The sequence below is a fragment of the Microcebus murinus genome, chromosome 6, assembly GCF_040939455.1.
Source record: "Microcebus murinus isolate Inina chromosome 6, M.murinus_Inina_mat1.0, whole genome shotgun sequence".
Lineage (NCBI taxonomy): Eukaryota > Metazoa > Chordata > Mammalia > Primates > Cheirogaleidae > Microcebus > Microcebus murinus.
Window position 1 is genome coordinate 43,328,158 of NC_134109.1, and position 24,213 is coordinate 43,352,370.

Consider the following 24,213-nt stretch of genomic DNA (forward strand, 5'->3'; position numbering starts at 1 on the left):
GCCAGGTGTGGGGGCTCATGCCTGTAGTCCCAGCTACTTAGGAGGGTGAGGCAGAAGGATCGCTTGACTTCAGGAGTTCGAGGTTACAGGGAGCTATGATTATGCCACTATACTTTAGCCTGGACAACAGAGTGAGACCTTGCCCCCGCCCCAAAAAAACCAGTATTGATTACTTTTTTTCCCCCATTAGGTTAAAGGATATTCTAAGATTAATTGAAAACATATTTCTACATGTTAAAGAATGTATGTGAGAGAAAACAGAAAAATATTAATGCTACATTAACCTTATACTCTAACTTACTTTTTTTTTTTTTTGGCAAGAATTTATTATAATGAGTAGAACCTTAAAGTTCAGTCCACTCCTGACTTTTTGGTCCTGATGCTTGTGTGATGTTCTCTGGCTCTGTGACTCACCATCTCCCTTTGCTGATCCTGCATTCTAATCTCATTGTTGGAGGTAGGGATTGGGAGGAAAGAAAGGGAGAAAGAGAGAGGAAAAGGAGGTGGAGGAAGAAGAGGAAGAAGAGAGGAGGCAGGAGGGAGGGAAGAAAAGGGGAGAGATGACCCTAGTAAAATCCTGAAGAACCTATTCCTTCCTTCCTCTGGAGTCTTCCTTGCAGCATGTTCCTGCTCCATTCTGGGTCCCAAAGATTCTTTCTAAGAATCACCTGAATGTAATCATTCTGGGTGGGAATTTAAGCAGACAAATAAGAGAGCCAGTTTTTGTTGCCTAGAATTGCTTTTGATATTCGGGGTCTTCTTTGGTTCCATACAAAGCGTAAAATTATTTTTTCTATATCTGTGAAGAATGCTGATGGGATTTTAATAGGTATTGCATTGAATCTGTAGATCAGTTTGAGTAGTATAGACATTTTAATGATGTTGAATCTGCCGATCCACGAGCATGGTATGGATTTCCATCTGTTTACATCCTCTGCTATTTCCTTCCTCAGTGTTTCACAGTTCTCCCTGTAGAGGTCTTCTAGGTACTTTAATTTCTTTGTTGCTATTGTGAAGGGAATTGAGTCTTTGATTTGGTTCTCAATTTGACTGTTGTTGGCGTATATGAATGCCTCTGATTTCTGTGTATTGATTTTGTATCCTGAGACTTTACTACATTTATCTATCAGTTCCAGGAGTTTCTTGGTTGAATCTCTGGGGTTTTCTAAATATAATATCATATCATCAACAAACAGTGAAAGTTTGATCTCTTCTGCCCCTATTTGGATACCTTTAATTCCACTTTCCTGTCTGATTGCTGTAGCCAGGACTTCCAGCACTATGTTGAACAGAAGTGGAGATAGTGGGCAGCCTTGTCTGGTTCCAGTTCTAAGTGGGAATGCTTTCAGTTTTTCCCCATTCAGTATGATGTTGGCTATGGGTCTGTCATATATGGCTTGTATCATTTTTAGGTATGTTCCTTCTATGCCTATTTTATTAAGTGTTAGTATCATGAAAGGGTGTTGAATTTTGTCAAAAGCTTTTTCTGCATCCGTTGAAAGAATCATGTGGTCTTTGTTTTTGCTTCTGTTTATGTAGTGAATTGCATTTATAGATTTGCGTATGTTGAACCATCCCAGCATCCCTGGGATGAAGCCCACTTGGTCGTGATGGGGAGGTATTAGTATGCCAGATATCAAACTATACTACAAAGCTGTAGTAATTAAATCAATCTGGTATTGGCACAAAAATAGGAATATTGACCAGTAGAACAGACCTGAGAATCCTGATATAAAACCATCCTCACATGGCCATCTAATCTTTGACAAAGCAGACAAAAACATACGCTGGGGAAAAGAATCCCTTTTCAATAAATGGTGCTGGGAAAACTGGATAGCCACTTGTAGAAGGCTAAAGCAGGAACCACACCTTTCACCTCTCACAAAAATCAACTCACGCTGGATAACAGACTTAAACCTAAGGTATGAAACTATTAGAATTCTAGAGGAAAATGTTGGAAACACTCTCCTAGACATCAGCCTAAGCAAAGAGTTTATGAAGAAGTCCCCAAAGGCAATCACAGCAGCAACAAAAATAAATAAATGGGACATGATCAAACTACAAAGCTTCTGCACAGCCAAAGAAACAGTCATGAAAATAAACAGACAGCCTACAGAATGGGAGAAAATTTTTGCATCCTACCCATCTGATAAGGGGCTGATAACTAGAATATACTTAGAACTCACGAAAATCAGCAAGAAAAAAATCAAATAACCCCATTAAAAAGTGGGCAAAGGACTTGAACAGAAACTTTTCTAAAGAAGACAGAAGAATGACCAACAAACATATCAAAAAATGCTCAACATCTCTAATCATCAGGGAAATGCAAATCAAAACCACAATGAGGTATCACTTAACTCCAGTGAGAATGGCCTTTATCAAAAAGTCTCCAAACAATAGATGCTGGCGTGGATGCGGATAGAAGGGAACACTCCTACACTGCTGGTGGGACTGCAAACTAGTTCAACCTCTGTGGAAAGCAATATGGAGACACCTTAAAGCGATACAAGTGAATCTACCATTTGATCCAGCAATCCCATTGCTGGGCATCTACCCAAAAGATCCAATGACACTCTACAAAAAAGACACCTGCACTCGAATGTTTATAGCAGCACAATTCATAATTGCAAGGCTGTGGAAACAGCCCAAGTGCCCATAATCCAAGAATGGATTAATAAAATGTGGTATATGTATACCATGGAGTACTATTCAGCTCTAAGAAACAACGGTGATATAGCACATCTTATATTTTCCTGGTTAGAGCTGGAACCCATACTACTAAGTTACTAAGTGAAGTATCCCAAGAATGGAAAAACAAGCACCACATATATAAACAAGCACCACATATATAAACTCACCACATATATCAACTCACCAAAAATACCAGTTTGCACTCACCAGCAAACTGGTATTAACTGAGCAGCACCTAAGTGGACACATAGGTACTACAGTAATAGGGTATTGGACAGGTGGGAGGGGGAAGGGAGGTGGGTATATACATACATAATAAGTGAGATGTGCACCATCTAGGAGATGGTCATGCTGGAGATTCAGACTTGTGGGGGCAGGGGGGAAAGGCATTTATTGAAACCTTAAAATCTGTACTCCCATAATATGCCGAAATAAAAAAAAAAAAAAATAAGAGAGCCAGTTTTAAATGAGGAAGGGGAGAAGGCTCCTTTATCACCCTCATATCTCACCACATTAAAGCATTCCTATTCTACATTTAAGAAAGTCTGTCCCTGTAGACAAGAACAGGCATTCTGAGCTGTGCGTTCACAATAAACATTAGAAGCTTATGAAAGGGCTATGGCATTCCGTATAGGGGGAGAAAGGGCCTTGCTGAAAAAGCAAGATTAAAAATTATCACTTGTCCTAAAGTGCTTTGGAAACTCAAAGAGAACAACTTTCATGCTGTCCTTAAGAGGTTGCTATATTATGTAACTTACTATGTAATTAAGATAATTCCTGAAAAACACATTACTCCTTTGTCTTGCTGTCAGTTTCCTGTGAAGTATTTATGAATAAAAGGGTTTCTCTTCTAACCTTAACCATCAGTCTCCCTCAAGGACTGGACTAAATAAAATGAAAACATACTTCACCTGACATTAGTATTACATTAGCTACCTGTGTCATCCATGTTTTCAAGGCATCGTCGGTACCTTAGGATGCAAGTACTTTCTCTCTCTACCTAACTGTCCTATCAGGCAAATTAAGAACTATCCTATGAGATTAGCAAATATTAAAACTATGTGAGCAAGGATGTGAACAAATCATTGTGCTGTCCAGCTGCAGATACTCTCACCCAGGAGTTCCACTTCTAAGAATTTATTGCACAAAAGAACATATGAAGAAGGTTATTCACTGTAGCATTGTTTGTAATAGGAAAAAAAGACAGTGAAAACTACATTTCCTAACCTCCCTTGCATCAGATGTGACTATAACATTAAATTCTGGCAAATGAAACATAATTCAAAGTGCTGTGAAGTGGCAGTTTCTAGAAACCTTCCTTTAAAAAGGCCACGTGTAACCTCTGCTCCTTCTTGCATCCCACTGCTCAGAATGTGCTACAACAGCTGGAGACCCAGCTAGGTCAGTGAGGACACAGGCAACACACACAGAGCAATAACAGGGTAGAAAAAACCCAGACAATCAGAAATGTGATGGTGGGGGGGATGAGGATAGCTTGCATGGCTCCCTATCTTGACTATGGCATTTGTTATATAGGTACATATAACTGCCAGAACTCATTGGACTGTACGCTTAATATCTGTGCACTTTGCTGTCTTCATTATGCCTCAGTTTAAAGAGAATAAAAGAACAATACCACAAGTGCTATACGAGCCCTAGACCACCTATCTGAACTTTTATAAGAGAAAAAAATTACTTTGTCATTGTGATTTTAGGTTTTCTATCTCAAATATACTCTTCATACACCAATATGTAAAGAATTTTAAAATCTACTGTTTAATTAACGGTCTGTAGAATATGCTACCATATACCTACATGTGTGTATATATATACATATATATATATACACACATATATATATATATATATATATATATATATATATATATATTTTTTTTAAGAGCAGCCAGGCACAGTGGCTCACACCTGTAATCTCGACATTTTGGGAGGCCAAAGTGGGAGGATCACTTGAGGCCAAGAGTTCAAGACCAGCCTGGGCAACGCAGTGAGATCCTGTCTCTACAGAAAAATAATTTTAAAAGTTAGCTGGGTGTGGTGGAGGGCACCTATACACCTAGCTACTTGGGAATCTTGTACCACCCTCCAGGAACTTCCATGTATTCAGCTACCTGGAAGCCAGAGCAAGACCCTGTTTCTTATTTTAAAAAAAGAAAAAGAAAAGAAAGTAGGGAGACTAGAATATATACTAGAAGGTTAAGAAACTAGTATCATGGGTTGCTTCTAGAGAAGCTGAAAGTGTGCCCAAGAGACAGAACAAAAAGAAAATCTTTTGTATCTTTTGCACTTGAAACCGTGTGAACACATTATTTAAAAAAAAAAACAAAACAATGTTCTTTAATCCTACAAATATACAGTTTAAGTTTATTTTGAAATTTTGTTATATGCAGATTTCAATGATTTGAAAATTTATATGAGACTTTGGTTTCAAGACAATCCCACATTGAACTAATTACCCAAGAACCACTAGATATAAAAATGACTAAAAAAATGTTGGAAGGGGGAAAAGTAAAGAAGAATGCTGAGAACTGGGGCAAGAAAACATTTAAACCAAAAAGAGGAATACTGGGGTTGTCATTTTGCTGCATGAAATATAGATTATGTACCTGTTAATTTCTCATTATCTGCTTTTAGATAAGCACAAATGAAGATGGCCAGCTAAATCAAAAAGACCAACAAAGCCTTTTTTCTGATTCACTGAAGAGGTCACATAAAGCTCCTTTCTTACTAGAGGAGCACAGATTCTAAAGAGTTACAAATAGGATCATCTGAAAGTCTACAAATCAGATTAGAAATTGAAATAAAATGAGGATTTCAGATCTTAAGTCTTAGATGGTTTTCAAAAATATGCATATGTAAACTCTTACCTTTTCATGGCATAAACAATGTAACAAGAGTTACTCAAAATCTACCTACTTTGGCCAGCACGGTGGCTCACCCCTGTAATCCTAGCACTCTGGTAGGCCGAGGCAGGCGGACTGCTCGAGGTCAGGAGTTCGAAACCAGCCTGAGCAAGAGTGAGACACCGTCTCTACTAAAAATAGAAAGAAATTATAAAGAAAAATAGAAAGAATTTGGGCAACTAATATATATAGAAAAAATTAGCCAGGCATGGTGGCACATGCCTGTAGTCCCAGCTATTCGGGAGCCTGAGGCAGTAGGATTGCTTGAGCCCAGGAGTTTGAGGTTGCTGTGAGCTAGGCTGAAGCCACGGCACTCACTCTAGCTTGGGCAAAGCAAGACTCTGTCTCAAAAAAAAAAAAAAAAAAAAAAATTATCTACCTACTTTTACTAGCCCATTTAATTTTGCAGTAATTCAAGTCTTGGCCTATATTTGTGTAGCTATGATCAGTGTATATAATTTTATTCAATTTTCATGTACTTTTTTCTATGTAATACTGATAATTAAATTGCACAAAATAAAAAACATTCCTTTACTTCAGAAATATTCATAAAATTTTGGATTTTCCTTTTTGAAAGCTGTTTCTTGCACCAATGCCAAAAAATGACTATCCAGATCATAAGATAGAAGCCACCAATATCAACTGATCCATCCCAATTAGAAACAATCTCTGAAGAGATAAATACATTTAAAACCCATAAAAGAAACATCACTTACACTTTTTTGGCTGATGGTACAGTCCTAGTCCAAAAATCTGAAATCCAAAATGCTCCAAAGTCTAAAACTTTCTGAGCACTGACATGACACCACAAATGGAAAATTCCACACCTGACCTCCTGTGACAGGTCGCAGTCAAACCACAGCACACAACAATGAAGGTGACATTGTTAACACTGCAGAAAAAATGCTGCTTTAGGAAAAACTCCTCACACTGTGTGCTCCTCTAAACTCCACCACAATCAACACAGAAGATGACTTCTGTGACCAAAAGTCACAGGTTTTCCCCACACACCAAGCAGCAGACACCAGCTAAGTGTCCTCTAATTCAATTCTGACACTATCTACCCTGGAGATAGTGTCATATCCAACAGGGTGAGGGCTCAGTCCCCAAAACTGCCCCACATACACACCAGTTCCAAGTCTGGGCCTCCAGAGCTTCTCACCAACTAGCTTCAAGTTGAGGTTTCCACAACCCTTCCCATGGGTTTGATTAATTTGCCAGACCAGCTCAAAAAACTCAGGGTTTTTACTTAGGTTTACTGGTTTATTACAAAGGATGACAGGCTATTAAGTATGAAATGTTTTACTTTCTTAAGTACTACATTACACAGCTGATATCTCTAACACTTTCACTTTTACACTTATTTTTATTGTAAAGGTACATCCTCATTCTTTCAAAAGCACTGTTTGGTTTGTGATTATCTTCGAATTTCTTTTAGAGCAATTTTTGTGAAACTGTGGATAAGTCAAAAATTTGTGTTGTCTCGCATATGATTTCTGTTGTGGAAACAATGCAGTGCAGACAGCTCACAAAATATCAACGAAGTGTCTGGAAAGGATATGGCTAATTCATGCACAGTACACTGATGGATTGAGAAGTTCCACTGTGGTGATTTTAATCTTGAAAAATAACACTCAGTAAATCTTACAGGAAAAAAGAAAAGAAAAATGAGCCAGGTAGGTGACCATCCACCAAGGTGGAAGATGAGAGGTGAAAGTTGTAATGGAAGTGAATCCATCTCAACCAACTCATGAATTAGCAGCAAGGTTCAACGTTACTATTCCAACAATATGGACCATTTGAAACAAATCAGCAAGATGAAGCTGTATAGATGGGTTCTGCATGAATTAAACGAGTATGAGAAATCATCTAGAAGCTTGCTTTTGTTGTCAGGACATAAAGAGGACCCATTTCTACACCCTATTGTTACATGTGATGAAAACCAGATTATTTTTGACAATCGCAAGCGTTTTACACAATGGTTGGATAAAGATGAAGTGCTAGAATACTCATCAAAAAAAAAAAAAAAAAAAAGCTAATGGTGTCTGTTTGATGGTCCAGCACTGGTATTATCCACTACAGCTTCATAAAACCTGGTCAATCGATTACAGTGGATGTCTACTGCAGCCAGTTGGACAAAATGATGACGATGCTTGCAATTAAGCAGCCAAGATTGGTAGAGACAGGCCAATCGTCTTGCAAGACAACACTCAACCACATGTTGCACACATGAGGCTACTCAAACTACAGAAGCTAGACTTGGAAACTGTCAACCACCATATTCACCAGACCTTGCACCAAATGACTACCACTTCCTTCCAGGCTTTGGACCACTTCCTGCATGGAAAAATATTCAATTCTCAACAAGCTGTGGAAAAACATCTTTCCCGACTTCATTACCACTTGCTCTCCAGACTTCTTCACTATTGGCATAAACAAGCTACCCCCATTAAGATAGCAACATTGTGTTGATAGTTTAGGCACATACTTTGATTAATTGTACTGCTTCTTGTTTCAGATATAATAAACTTTTGATTTGAAAACAGACATATCACATTTAATGACCTAATATAAAGGATACAGAGGAAGAGATGAATAGGGCGAGGTATGGGGGAAGGGGTACGGAGAAGCTTCCATGCCTTCCCTTGGGCGCACCACCCTCCAGGTACCTCCACGTATTCAGGTGGACACTCACTGAACCCAGTCCTCTTAGGTTTTTATGGAGAACCATGTTGAAATATGATTAGCCTTGAGGGTATGGGGTGAGACTCTCTCTGGAATGAGAGTCTTATGACCCACAATCAGAAAGGTGGGGGAAGCCAGAGAGATTCTGTTTCCTGAGGCCTGCTCCTGAGGCCTAAGGAACCCAAGATCACACAACAAAGACTGTAACAAGGACTATGGGAGTTATGAACCAGGAATTGTAGATGAAAACATATATATATATATCTCATAACACATAAGTGCCTGTAAACAACATGGTGAAAATGTGTGAAAGGCTTATTAAACAACTAGAGCAGCGCACATTCATAACAAATAAGAAATTGTGTCAATTTACAAAATCAAAGAGAGACTGCTAAAACAAAAATCATTGTTAATGGTAAGATGACGACTCTGGAGGAAACTTTTTAAAAAGCTATCAAGCAGAATGTTTCCTCATCCCTACAGGACCCACTTCCCGGTCCCTCAAGCACTTTTGATGTTTCTTCTTGCATAAAAAAATAAAACACAATGTACAGTAACCTTTTAATTAGAACACAGCATCAAAGGAAGCCCACCATTGTTTGTTGCTGCTGTTGTTTAACGGCTGACACAAGTATTCTGGTGATGCTACTGTGCTGCTCAGTCACCCCGAAGACATTATTTTTCCACTGTATTAATGGTATGTCATTTTTTTTTTACTGTTAGGTATTTATGTGCGAATAAGTATATGAAAATGACTGCTTATCAGCAGCATATAAATTCAGAGTCAATGCCAAACAACCACAAACTGCCCACATGGTTGAGATGGTGACACCTTTGCTTTCTGATAGTTCAATGTACATACTGTTTCATGCACAAAATTATTTAAAATATTGTATTAAATTACCTTCAGGCTATGTGTATAAGGTATATATGAAACATAAGTGTATTCTATATTAGACTTGGGTCCCATCACCAAGATAGCTCATTCTGTATAAGCAAATATTCCAACCTCTAAAAAAATCCAACATCAGAAACACTTATGGACCCAAGCATGTTAGATAAGGGATACTCAACATGCAGTACAAACTTGAAATTTCCAACAGGGTTGGAGGGTTACAAACAAAATCACTAATCCTTTAAAAATTCTTAGTAACTACTATGGAAATTTCATTTGGGGCCTCTGAAACACACGTAGACCTAGACAATAATCATTAACCCTTTCAAAGTAAATGCTCCTGAGGATAAAGACTATACTTTCCAATATAGTTCACTGTATTATTCTAGAAAGTAGAACTTCAGTAAAGGGACATTCAAATGTAGAAGACTCAAAGTAAGCACACAATTAACACTTGGTGAGTGAACTGAATAGTTTAGAAAAATAATGCAGAGGGAAATAAAATAAAGCTTTACTTCTTTGAATAAGATGTCTACGCCATAGCCATACAATACAAATGACAAATTTCTTTTAAAAACTGAGTATACCAAGATTCATTAATGAAGGCTTGACATGGTTTTCTTCTAAAAGATGAAAAAAAACTAAGTTTGAGTCTGTCGAGAACATTAAATTGAATTCATGTTGAATCTTCAAGAATGACATCACTGGCCAGGCATACTGGCTCAGTCCTGTAATCCCAGCACTTTGGGAGACCCAGGCAGGAGGATTTCTTGAGGCTAGGAGTTAAAGACCAGGCTGGTTAAAACAGCAAGACCCCTGTCTCTACAACAACAAAAAATTTTTTTAAATTAGCCAGGGCTAGCGGCGGGCATCTACAGTCCTAGCTACAGGGGAAGCTAACGCAAGAGGATCACTTGAGCCCAGGAGTTCGAGGCTGCAGTGAGCTATACCTGCGCCACTACACTCCAGGCCTGGGCAACAGAGACCCTGTCTCAAAAAAAAAAAAAAAAAAAAGGAAGTTATATCACTGTTACTTTAATAAAACAAGCAGGCTAACATCCTTTACAAATGGAAAGGTGGGAAGTTATTTGTGCTCATTTCCTGTTGAAAATTTTGTCCTAACTTCTCCTAAGCTATCAATTTGGAAGGAGAAAAAATTAACTAATCAAATTAATTTCATATAGCACTCTCTAAGAATACCAAACAAGTAGTATAAACACAGGGTTATTCAAATTCAGTTTTAATCAATTTTGACGGAACATCTAAAACATAGAGAGTATTCTTGATTCTACAGGAAACAAAGATTAGTTAACTATCAGGCCAATCCTTAACAGACTTATTCAAGAGTCCAAAATTTTAAGACATTTCACAGGAATTACCATTGGATTATATAATTTCAGTCAAGAGGTAACAAGTATTTAAGTCAGAGCCATCAAACAAGAGAAAGATCCAACCAGTGTTCAGTTCAACAAGTGTTCACTTAAAGGTATGCACACTCAAAACATCTAAAAAGAACTATAATAAAATAAAACTGTAGGCCAGGCACTGTGGCTCACGCCTGTAATCCTAGCACTCTGGGAGGCCGAGGCAGGAGGATTGTTCAAGGTCAGGAGTTCAAAACCAGCCTGAGCAAGAGCGAGACCCAGTCTCTACTATAAATAGAAAGAAATTAATTGGCCAACTAATATATATTAAAAAAATTAGCCAGGCATGGTGGCACATGCCTGTAGTCCCAGCTACTTGGGAGGCTGAGGCAGGAGGATCACTTGAGCCCAGGAGTTTGAGGTTGGTGTGAGCTAGGCTGATGTCATGGCACTCTAGCCCAGGCAAGAGTCAGACTCTGTCTCAAAAAAAAATAAGAGAATTAAAATTCAAACAAGATAGACATGGTAAAGATTCACAAAATAAAACAAGACAAAAATCCAAAAACCTAGGTGACTCTCTAGTAATATACACAATATTTCAGGTAACTGAGAACACTCATAATACAAAGGGCTAAGTAAAAATGGAACAAAATTTTAAATAATTCATTTTTTAGATTCAGAAATAAAATTAACATGGTTTAAGTTTTCACCTAAATTTTAAGACCATCAAATGGGAAAGAAAGAAAAAGAAAGAAATGAAACAAAAGAAAGAAAGAAAAGGTTAGTCTTAAAATCTTTTATACTGTAATTTTTAAATGTAAAAATATATTATACAATATTAAAAACATATGGGCTGGGCGCAGTGGTTCACGCCTGTAATCCTAGCTCTCTGGGAGGCTGAGGCGGATGGATTGCTCAAGGTCAGGAGTTCGAAACCAGCCTGAGCAAGAGCAAGACCCCAGCTCTACTATAAATAGAAATTAATTGGCCAACTAAAAATATATATACAAAAAAAAAAAAAAATTAGCCAGGCATGGTAGCGCATGCCTGTAGTCCCACCTACTCGGGAGGCTGAGGCAGGAGGACTGCTTGAGCCCAGGAGTTTGAGGCTGCTGTGAGCTAGGCTGATGCCACAGTACTCTAGTCTGGGCAACAGAGTGAGACTTTGACTCAAAAAATATATATATATGCAACTAACTAATAAAAATGTGAACTCTCCAGTAAAGTTAATATTTGGGCTTTAATAACCAATTTTATTAATGATATTTGCCAGAAAGGGAGGGGGGGACACAAAGTGTTTTTAAAAAAATAATAAAAGACAAAAGAATAAATTCCTAAATAAAGACTGCCATTTGCCAAAGAATATAAATAAAGTTTGCAAAACTGTGCTAAGAGAAAAAAATGACTAATGTTAACTAACACACTTAACACAATGCCTGGCATATAAAATGTACTGTACTTTTTTCAGTAAATGAATAATAAATATGCCTTGAAATTCCACAAGTTAAAAATGTTGGCGTGTTTTTTACCTTTTTATGAAGTTTATCATACCACATGTTAAAGAAAATGTCCAATGAAAGACAATTCCTTAAAGCATAAAGCTCTAAGCTTTAGACTTACTTTCAGGATATATTTTGATAGTCCTCTTTGTGGTACCCCAAATGAGCTAAATATAATGATGATGAATAGAGCCCTTCATCTAGGAAAGAAGACAGTCTGAACTAATGAAACCTATTCCCAGCTGGGCACATTGGCTCACGCCTGTAATCCTAGCTCTCCGGGAGGCCGAGGCGGGCGGATTACTCAAGGTAAGGAGTTCGAAACCAGCCTGAGCAAGAGCGAGACCCCATCTCTACTATAAATAGAAAGAAATTAATTGGCCAACTAATATATAGAAATAAGCCGGGCATGGTGGTGCATGCCTGTAGTCCCAGCTACTTGGGAGGCTGAGGCAGTAGGATTGCTTGAGCCCAGGAATTTGAGGTTGCTGTGAGCTAGACTGACGCCAGGGGCACTCTAGCCTGGGCAACAAAGTAAGACTCTGTCTCAAAAAAAAAAAGAAAAAAGAAAAAAGAAACCTATTCCCTAGGGCTACAATGACTGGGGTTTGTAGAAAGCACTGAAGAACCTCCAGAGAATAACCCTGATGACTGAACTTGAAATAAAACCTCTTGTCCTACTTTGGAAACAAGTTAGCCTCTCCTGGTTCCTAGACAATAAAGCAAAGGTTTCCTTTGAAACTTTATGAAACTCAAATATGATTCATCTTCAGAAACTCCAACTAACCAATAATTTCCTTCTGTAGTTCCAAGAATGACTTTATAACTTCAAATAAACTAGTCTATAAACAAATCTTTTAATTTTCAAAAAGCAAATGAACAACTACAATTGAATCTGCTAAAAGATTTCTAAGTTAACCAGCAGAGCAGAAAACAGAACAACTGCTTTTTTTCAGAGAAGCTAAGGCACTCAGAATAGTCCAGTGTTTGACATACCAACACAGGCTTTCCTACAATACAACCTCTAACAACACCAGGCTGTCCTGAACCCCTGGTAATAGCATCGTTTACCGTTATACCAAGAAGGCTGAGAAAGCACCAAAATCTGCATGTGGCGTGTGCTCAGGTAGACTTCAAGGGGTTCATGCTGTGAGACCTAAAGTTCTTATGACATTGTTTAAACAAAAAAAAGTGTCAGCAGGGCCTGTGGTGATTCCATGTGTGCTAAATGTGTCTTTGACACGATCAAGCATGTTTTCCTTATTGGGGAACAGAAAAATCATTTTGAAAGTGTTGAAGGCACAAACACAGAGTCAAAAAGCAAAAGGGAAGTTTTGAGTAATAATTTTTTTTTTAATTTTCAAAAATTTTAAAGCTATATATTTAAATAGCCCAGCTATGTCCTTATTAAAAATAAGGAAAAGCTAAGCCTTCAATTGTGTGCCTACAATTTAGGGATTTAAGACATAAAGCTTAGAATTTAGTAGGGGAGACAAGGCTAATTACACATGAAACAATTACAGAGTAATAAACAATGGTATATATAATGAAGTGCCAAAGTGCTAAGTAGCTAAGTACTCAATATACACCACAGGAGTTCAGGGAAATGCAAAGGTTACAGAGGGGTACCAAAGAGTCCAAGGAAGTTTTTATGGGAATAGGCTTCTTATAATGGATGATTATATTTAGAGAAATGTAAAGAGAAAACTGCCTGAGTACTAGGTTTGTTGCAGGGGGCCCCAGAGAAAGGGGAGGAAGGGTGGACTATCTTATAAAGTCTTAAAAACTACTTTTAAATATGGTGCTGCAGAAACCTAAGGCAGGTTCTTGTTCAGGAGAGTAACACCATCCCAGGGGAATTCTTGTCCAATTAACCTGCCAACTGTGTACAAAAAGACTGAAGGGAGCAAACAATGCATTTATGAAAACCATCACAGAGACAATTACAGAAATCTAAATTCAGAATGAGCACTGGTCTAAACCTATACAATACAGCAGCCACTAGCCACATGTGGCTTTTGAGCACCTGCAATATCCCTGGTCAGAACGGAGATGTGCTTTGTGTGTAAATGCACAGACTTCAAAGACTTTATATGAAAAAAAAATACTATAAACACACTATGTGAAAAAAAAAAAGACTATAAACAGTCTCGATAATTTTTTATATTAATTACATGTTGAAACAATGATATTTTGGATATACTGTGTTAACGTATTATTAAAATAATTTCATCTGTTTCTTTTGCCATTTTTTAATGTAACTAGAAATTTTTAAATTGCATAACATGGCTCACATTACACAGTCGTCCCTCAGTATGCATGGAAGACTGGTTCCAGAACCTCAATCTGCAAATGCTCAAGTCTCTTGTATAAAATAGTATAGTCTTTGTATATAACCTGGGCACATCTCCTGTATGCTTTAGATCATCTCTAGGTTACTTATAATACCTAAAACAAGGTAAATGCCATGTAAATAGTTGTTATACTGTATTGTTCAGAGAATAATGACAAGAAAAAAACTGTTCATGTTAAGTACTAACGCAATTTTTTTTCTTGAATATTTCTAATCTGTGGTTGGTTGAATCCACAGTTGCAGAACCTGTAGGTTCAGAGGAACGAGTATATTTCTTTTAGACAGCACTGCTCAACATAGTTATCTCACTCTAACTCTCCCATTCCTATAATTTTTTAAAACATTTTTAGCATGTACCCACTAAAATGTGATATATAAACATGTACCACTGTACTAATAAATGCTCAAAAAATGAGAAATATAAATAGAAGTCCTAATATTTTTCTTTTTGCAATCCAATGGACTATCTAGCAGCCAATAGCCACATGTGGTTTTCGAGCACCTGCAATATCCCTGGTCTGAACTGAGATGTGCTTTGTGTGTAAATGCACAGATTTCAAAGACTTTACATGAAAAAAAAAAATACTATAAACACACTATGTGAAAAAAAGACTATAAACAGTCTCGATAATTTTTTATATTGATTACATGTTGAAACAATATTTTGGCTCTGACTCTCCCGTTCCTATTATTTAAAACATTTTTAACATGTACCCACTAAAATGTGATATATAGACATGTACCACTGTACTAATACATACATTTTACATTCATGTAAATGCTCAAAAAATAAGAAATATAAATAGAAGTTCTAATATTTTTCTTTTTGCAATCCAATGGACTATCCCATACACTCCACACTGGGGGCTTAAGATATTAGCAGAAAAATCAAATGGGAAAAGACAAATACAAACGAAAGTTTCACTAAGATTTAATGACTGGTTGACTATGGGAACAAAGAAGAGAGGATGAACTAAGGATGACATAATGGACACCTGTTACTCAGCATCCACTGCCTCTCATCATGCTATTTAGGTAGGAATGATCCCCAGCTCCAGAGGCAGGTCCAGGCTGGCTAAACCAATTAGCATATCCTATTTCTCTGCCCTTAGTGATTGGTTCAGAAATGACAATACAACCCAAAGCCAATGAGACACAAGAAGACATTTCTTGGGCTATAGGGAAGAGAAATTCTCTTCTGGCAGTTGTTTTTAAGTTGAGGCTCACAGACCCTCCAAGGATTTATGGCTAGAATAGAATTCAGGATTATCTATAAACTCAGGTGAAGAAAAAAAATTATATCTTTATTTTCACTAACCTCCAACTGTAATTTAGCAGACTTGCTTCTACTATGAACTCAGGCAACACACCACAATAGCATTAGCAGTATCTGTTCACTTTTGTCACCAGTAGAAATCAGGTATTTTCCTATTACATGACCATTGGATGCAGATACCTCCACATAGTGATAATACTCATTACCATTTGGAAATTATTAGACTCACACTAAATCTTTTTAATAAAGAAGCAAATATCATTAACAATTTTTAAAATGTTTTTATAATGGTATTTTAATATAACTGGTTTTCTTTGTACGGTAGTCCTATGTATTTCCCTCTAGACTTGATAGCATGAGGACATAGGGCTTCAGCTGCCACACACATATGCTGTGACCACAAAAGGACCAAAATGCCACAGAGGCTGAGCTCATTAAATAAAGCAAAGAAAGATGAGGTCTGATCACATAAGTATAACTGGATTAAGCTTCACCTTTGCACTTTTTAATACTGCAAGTCAGTGAATGACTATGTTTTCTATTACATTAGCATAAAAAAATCTAAATTATACTACACAATTGATTTCAACAGTTTCTATCTCACAAAAGAAACAATACCCATGTCTTTGGACAGCAACAGCAAACTTAGAAAAGGCTTAACTTTGTCACACTGAGAGAATGTGAGAAAAATGAGTTAAGTTTTTAACAAACTGAGTGTACTGCTGACTCAATACTCACTCCAATCAAGTTTTCACATGCATTTCCTGTTTTATATAGATAACACTAAGGTTTCAGAGATGACCTATAAGTGTAGACAAGTAGATATACCTACGTAAGATACAGAGAGCAGAAAGAACATGAAGTGACAGTTCTACTCAAACAGCTAAAACTTCCACTGAATATGGTGACAGCTGCTTTCTGATTCAACAACATAGTCCTAGGGTTTATGGTGGCAGGAGCCCCTTAGCAGGCAAGTTCTGCACTATCATTTTGGGGTTTGTTCTTAGTTCAGTCTAATCTGTTCATTCAGCCCACTCAAAGCTTACATATCTTTCTCTCTCAATAAATCCTGTTTGCTACAACTACTTAGAGCAAATGATCTGCTACAGGTTCTTAAACAGTAAGTACAAAACAAACAGGAATATACAAAAGCACCATCATCTCAGTAGTTACAAACCTGACAATGGTTAACAGTTTATGGACATAAATGTAGGCAGGACCTGGGAAACATTATAACTAAGAAGCCCTAAGAGGTAAGGGCTGGATTATAGGGAGGGAGCAATAATGAGTCAAAAAAACAGAGCTTTAGGCCAGGCACGGTGGCTCACACCTATAATCCTAGCACTCTGGGAAGCTGAGGCAGGAGGTCACTTGAGGCCAGGAGTTTGAGACCAGCCTCAGCAACCCAGTGAGACCCTATTACTATAAAAAATAGAGAAATCATCCAGGGGTACTGGTACATGCCTACGGTCCCAGCTACTCAGGAGGCTGAGGTGGGAGGACCACTTGAGCCCAGCAGTTTGAGGCTGTAGTGAGCTATGATCACATCACTGCATGCCTAGACAAAAAAAGAGCCTGTCTCAAAAAAAAAAAACAACTCCAGAAAGTCTGAATCTGGAAGAGAAAGAACTGCCAGCAAAGCTGAGAATTTAGAGATAAGCAAAGAACCAAAGAGAAGAGAGAACTCAAAGAACGAAGGTCATCTATACAACTGAGTATCAAAGATGACTCAAAGGATAAAGATTTAACTAAAAATATCTTCACATTATTTCCTTGCTCAAAAACTGTCGCTGGATATAAAATAATTCTCAAACTCCCTCCAAAATCTGGTCCCAACCTTAGTTGCTACTCTTGATATCAAAACTTCTACTCATACAGCCTTTACAAAAATAAAAAAACAACCCACCTCTTCTCTGCATTCATAAATAAAGACTTGTCTTTGGTCAGGTGCTATTAATTGTCTGGTCAGGTGCTATTCTTACAAAGAATACCTTACACTGTGTGATTTATAAATAACAGAAATTTACTGCTCACAGTTCTGAAAGCTAAGAAGTCCCAGATCAAGGCACTGGCCGATGCAGTGTTGTAGTGAGGGCCTGTTCCTCATAGATGGCACCCTCTTGCTGTGTCTTCACATGATGGAAGGGACAAAGCTCCCTCAAGCCTCTTTCATAAGATCACTAATCCCATTCATGACCTAGTCATCTGCTAAAGGGCCACTTCTTAATACTATCATGTTGGGGATTAAGTCTCAATATATAAATTTTGAGGGGACACCAACATTCATACCACAGCAAGAGGCAATTCAAGGCCCACACCCAGAAAGCTTTTGCTGGCAGTCACAGTTGCCTCCTCTGAATTCATGTTAACATTTATTTACCTCTCTTCACACACCTACTTAAAACCAAACTAAGCAGGGCCTGGTGGCACCCGCTTGAGCCCCGAAGTTCAAGGCTACAGTGTGCTATGATCATGGCTATCAACAGCCACTGCACTCCAGCCTGGGCAAGACCTGATCTCTTGAAAAAAACAAAAAAACACCAAACTAAATTATAAGCTTAAAGAGAACAGGGGCTATGTGCATTTCTTTATGTTCTAAACTCCTAGCATAATGCCACCCTAATGTACTAACAAAGTAGGTACTTTAAACAAGCAGCTTCAGAAGAAACTGCTGGAAGTAAGATTACAGGCAATTAGAAAGCTCAATGACTGGGAAGGTACATGAAAGAACTTTTTGTGATGATGGTAATGGTAATGTTCTATATCCTGATAGGGATATGGGTTACACAGGTATGAACCTATCCAAACTAAGGGAATGGTATACATAAGATCTGTACATTTTACTACATAAAAACTTTACCGAAAAAACAAACAGTAATAGGGAAGCTGAAGTGTCTAGGTGTAAAGTATACTTACTTTGAAATATAAGAAAAACACAAGATTGATGAATGGAAGAGGAACAAATAGGTGGTAAAGTAGATTAATTACAGAATCTAGGTGATAGGTATTTAGGTTCTCAACATACAAACAATTCTTTCAATTTTTCTGTGACTAAAATTTTTTTTACTTTAAAAATGTTAGAGATTACCTGGATATGTTGTATAGAAAAAAAAAAAAAATGTTAGAGAAAAAAAAAAGCAGAGACCAGAAATGAAGGCTGTGAGAGGCTTGTGTATTTCCCAAGTTCACCAATTAAAGAAAAGGATTGACTTGGAAAAAAAAAAAAAAGTAAGTAAATACATGCCTGAGAGTGGAAAGAAAAGGAGAACAAATATTTGTACTGTCCCTCTTTTCTCCACCTCTAATTTTAGGCTGCCTACACTAGTTCTGACCTTGAGCAATTGTTCTTGTCTCAAAGAAAGTACTAGCTTTTACTAAACTCCATTCATTCTAGGACAGTCCAAAACTAAAAATTAATGGAAATTCTAATACCTTCTTACACCATTAGGTAAGACCTCTGGCATACCATTGTCCTCTTGGCCCAATTCTAGCCTCTCAGACCCACGGTCCTCCATGGCAAAGGAATGTTCAAACAAAGGTTAACCGTCCTTACAACAAAGACCTTTTACCAGGCTGAGTACCTGGCATGGAGGTACTCAAAAATGTTGGATGAATGAAACATGCCTGATAATAATGCAATAACCACACTTATTTAGCACTTAGTTTCACATTTATATCTACACTGTGATGAGGGTGGGAAATATACATAGGTTTCTGAAGTTGAATACCTAAAAAGGGACAATCGAGAGCCTTTTCTGTGGAGCACTAACTAGAAAATAGAGTTGGAAATGAAAGGTTGATAAGTTTTTAGCTAACACTAAGAAACATCTACATTTTAATTATTAATGCTCTCCTAGATAATACAATATGTTCATCAGCTTCAAAACACCATAAGCATTAACTAAAGAGAAGACAAATTATGCAAACATAAGAATTGACAGGAATTCAATTTCCAGATGACCTAAATGCATTTGAAGTTAATCTGCTCTTTTTTGTTTTTGTTGCTTCCAAATGACTGCAGATTATGCACTTGCTGAATTTTGCCTTTGTCACACATGACCTAACAAGGAAGGCATTCATCATACCATAGGAGCTTCCCCAAAAGTATCTGGTTCTAAACAGCTGCAAATTTTGGAAGATAACACTAAATGATGTCTCTAAAGATAAGTACGTTCTCTCCCCAACAAATATTAAGATTAAAGTTTAATAGAATATAAAAACTGTCAAATTAAACTAGCTGAGTATAAATTAAGTTTAGAAAATAAAGTAGAAAATGTTATAAGAATTCTATGTTGTGTTACCAAAACAATTTGATCCAATAAACATATCCTAAAGAATTTCTAAAACACAGCATTCTCATTCTTCATGACATTTGCTTTTATACCTCAGAAAGATGCCACATCACTAATGACTGGTTAATTTAGTCCCTTCAAATGCTGTAAGTGAATGAAATGACAAAATGTCTTAAAATATCAATAATAAGCCTAATTCTCAAATCAATTTCCATAAAACCATTTATAAGTAAAAGCTGCTTCCCAGACCCAAAACTGGAAAGCATGGGTGAAAAACATACTGCCAAAAGTTGAAACAGACAGTAAAAATGTTTCATACAAGTTATGGCTTGTTAAATAGTTATTCAACAATACCCGAAAGCTGTTTTTTTTTTATACCTGTCATTGTCCCTCAGTCACATCAGAATACACTAAATTCACATTTATTTGCCACCTAATAACTCATTTTCCATAAGCAAAATAAAGGGGAAAAAATGCACTGCCAAGGATCAGCTATCTTATTAATATCACCTGTAGGTCTTTCAACTCACCCTTTAGTTTCACTTTCATCCTTTCCTATTGAAGCTAGCACACCTAATTTAAACAGCCAGGTATCCTGCCCCACAACAGCTAGTACTTTGAAAAGACACATGCTTGCATCTGCATGGACTAGATAAAAAAAAAAAAGAAAAAAGAAAAGAAAAGACACATGCAAGTGTCCTTTTTGTACCTCCTTCAATTTCATTACATACTATTTTGCCAAGGTCCTTTCATCTTAAAGAGTTGATTGATTAACATCCCAAATATCAGCAGTTTCTCATTAATTCAGGTACCTATCAGTCTTTTCAAAAGCTCAACTTTCATCTTTACAGCTTTCAATCAACAATGTCACCATACAATTCCCAATTTCTTAAAAGGAAAAAAAAAAAAAGAATAACTGTCAGTAGTACACATAATGCTGTCGAATTCCCAAGACTAGTGAGGATCAAAATAAGACTTACAGAAAACCCTTGTTACACGAACTTCCAATCAAGTCTAATATCGATAAATTTTTTATTTCATTTCCTGCAATAATGGGCATAACTTCCATCTGCACATTGATAGAAAATCCTAGAGACAGTATCTTATTAATCAACTTTAAAGGAGAAAAATCCTACAAGTCAAGGTCAGTGAGAAAGGATTGAGGACTCTTAGCCAAACGCCAACTGAAGACACCAAATGCAATTATAGCTTCGAATTTTAAGCCATCTACCTTCTGAACTAGATGCTATTTGCATAATTCAACAGAGAATAAGAAATGAAGTATTGATATAATGGAATACCTGAAGAGGGTCAGTATAGCAAGTGACTAGCTTCTCTCCCAGCCTATGCCTTTTGAAAGCTTTGGAAGAAAAATAATATTCATACACAAATCACTTTCTAAAACTCCTGTAATTTCATATTTCAAACCACTATAGACAAAATTTTAGTTACCTCTACCAACAAGCAGTCCCGGGATATGTTATTATATTAAGTTATAGCCCAGTCTCAGCAAGAAAGCAAGAAAAAGGCTTGTTGCTGAGCTCTAAGCCATAGAAAACCCTCAATTATCCATGGTAGCACAGGGTGGGGCAGGGACAACCTGGATCAATTAAATGCTGGATAAATAAAATTCTCAGGGGCTGGGCCCTGTGCCTCACGCCTGTAATCCTAGCACTCTGGGAGGCCGAGGTGGGAGGATCATTCAAGGTCAGGAGTTCCAGACTAGCCTGAGCAAGAGCGAGACCCCATCTTTACTAAAAAAAAAAAAAAAAAAAAAAAAAAAATAGAAAAATTAATTGGCCAACTAATATATACAAAAAAAAATTAGCCGGGCATGGTGGCGCATGCCTGTAGTCCCAGCTACTCGGAAGGCTGAGACAACAGGATCGCTTGAGCCCAGGAGGTTGAGGTTGCTGTAAGCTAGGCTGACGCCACGGCACACTAGCCCGGACAACAGTGAGACTCTGTCTCAAAAAAAAATAAAATAAAATAAAATAAAATTCTCAGGTAATTATTATTTAAGAAGAATGATGGGATTAATAATTCAAATTCCTCCCTCTCCTTTACAATACAAAAAGATCGTTCAGGGCAACCACAGTCCATCTCTGTAATCCTAGCACTCTGGGAGGCCAAGGCAGGAGAATCGCTTGAGGTCAGGAGTTTGAGACCAGCCTGAGCAAGAGCAATCCCCTCTCTCTATGAAAAACAGAAAAAATTAGGCAGGCGGGGTGGCGCGCACCTGTAGTCTCTCAGTAGTCTCTCAGCTACTCAGGCGGCTGAGGCAGGAGGATCGCTTGAGCCCTGGAGTCTGAGGTTGCAGTAAGCTAAGATGATGCCTCTGCACTCTACCCAGGGTGACAGAGACTCTGCCTCAAAATAACAAAAATGAAAATAAAAATTCATTTAAAATCCGACTCTCTCCTCCTGGCCATCTGCTAACAAAAAATGCTGTAGCAGATAACGTCTAACATACACAATAAAAAGGAAAGCAAATCGAATTATAAATACAGCAATTGGTTCTATTTTTTTTTTAATTCTGCTCACAAGCCATCGAACTGAGTTCAGCTTCATGAAAGGCATTTATATTAAACACCCACCCCCCCTAAGCCTCCTACCTTGATTTAGATCTTTCTAAATCAAATGTGTCTCACATTTAACTGCAATAATGGTGCTTGTTTAAAATGAGGTTAAAGACCTTGATAGCTATTGCATTAAAATTGTAAAACGCTGGTATCAAACAACTTTCGATTCAAATCCGCTGCCCTCCAGGCGTTGATAGAGGACTGAACTTCCTTTTCCTCCCCAGCCGGTCCTCCTGGCCCTTCCGCGCGCTCAGGTCGCCGCCCGGGCCTGCAGTGACACCTCGGCCCATCTCCTGGAAACCCCTGACGTCACAGACACGCGGACCCACGGTATTATTATGACTTAATCGCGGACCGGAGCCGAACCGCAGTCGACTCGCGCCAGCCGAGGCCAGGGAAGCATCCGAGCCTCCGTCCTGCCCCGTCCCCGAGGAAGGTTAAGGACAAGCGCCAGCTCACCTGCGCCGGGGCAGGCACGGACGGAGAGGCCGGGCGCGACACGGGCGAGGCGACCCCCACCAGGGCCCGACTTCCTCGCCCGCGCGGTGCCGCGGGTAGGAGCGGCGGTCCGGTGCCTGCTCTCGGCCTAACCGAATCTCCTCCGCTTCAGCCCCGACCCGGGACCCCGCTCCCGCCCGCCGGCCCGCGGGACCCCCGTGGCCCGGGAGACGCGCAGCGCCCGACGCGTGCGTGGGCGGAGGGCAGCAGGAGGCGCGGGCCGCCGGGTCCCCGCTCGCACGCGCCGGGCGGCCGCGAGCCCCGGACCTGCCGGCAGCGCCCGCGCCCCGCCCCCACCCTCGCGGCGCCCGAGAGCGCAGGCGGCCGGCGGGAGGGGGCGGGGAGCGGCCACGGTGGCCGCCGCGGGACCCCAGCCGCACCGCCCTCCCGCCACGCCCCACTCCTGCCCCGACCCACCTGCGCTCCTGCCCCGGCTGGGGCCTGGCCCGGGGCTGCACCAGCCCGAGGCGGTGGCGGCGGCGGCGGGAGGCCTGGCTCGCTCCCCACGGCTGAGGCAGACCGAGCACCCAGCGCTGCGCGGCGGAGCCCAACGCTCGCCCCGAAACCCATTTGTTTGGCTAAAACGGCGTGACGTCACGCGCCGGCCCAATCGACGGTTGGCCGGGGGGCGGGGCCGGCAACCAGGGGTGGCAGCGCCCCCTGCGGGACGCTGGCGGCGAAAATGAAAAGGGAGATCGGGAGGGAGCGTCTCAGGTCGCGGTGAGACAGAGAGATAGAGCTTGAGCGTGACTGCAGGGAAGGGACTCAAACCCACAGGCCAGTCAGGATGGGAGTGACGCCAGGGTGCAGTCAACAGACCCGACAAGTGTATTAATTCTCAGGCCGGACCCGAAGCTATAAATGCTATTAGATGCTGTTCGACAGCCTAGCGGACTCGGGTCCCAGTCTTGGTTCTCCTACTCTCGTGGAGGGCTGAGGGCTGAGCGTCAGAGTTCCAGTCTGTAAACTGAAGAGGCTGGAAGAGTCCCTTCTGACTCTCATGCCTTTCCATGCAATCGTGTCAGGAATGCCTACCAGAAAGTAGATAAACGTTGAGGTTGACAATCTCGAACTGTTGAAGTCTGTAGAAGCTTGCAGGTTTGTTAATGATGAATATAAAATAGGTTTTTAATACTTTACAGTCAAATCAGAGGGCC

At 39.3% G+C, this 24,213-nt stretch overlaps 1 protein-coding gene across 2 annotated transcripts in view; it reads right to left on the reverse strand.

Annotated features, from left to right (window-relative positions):
* The window catches only part of FBXO34 (F-box protein 34), an 83,494-nt gene extending 59,821 nt beyond the window's left edge, over positions 1 to 23,673 (reverse strand). Inside the window, exon 1 of one of the 2 annotated variants that reach the window (XM_020285838.2) lies at positions 23,474 to 23,673. The gene's annotated coding sequence lies outside the window, so the exon portion shown is untranslated. Of the gene's footprint in view, positions 1 to 23,017; positions 23,327 to 23,473 lie in introns of those variants that run through there. The other variant, XM_076004016.1, reaches the window with a different exon arrangement.
* Between the last annotated feature and the right edge of the window lie 540 nt (positions 23,674 to 24,213).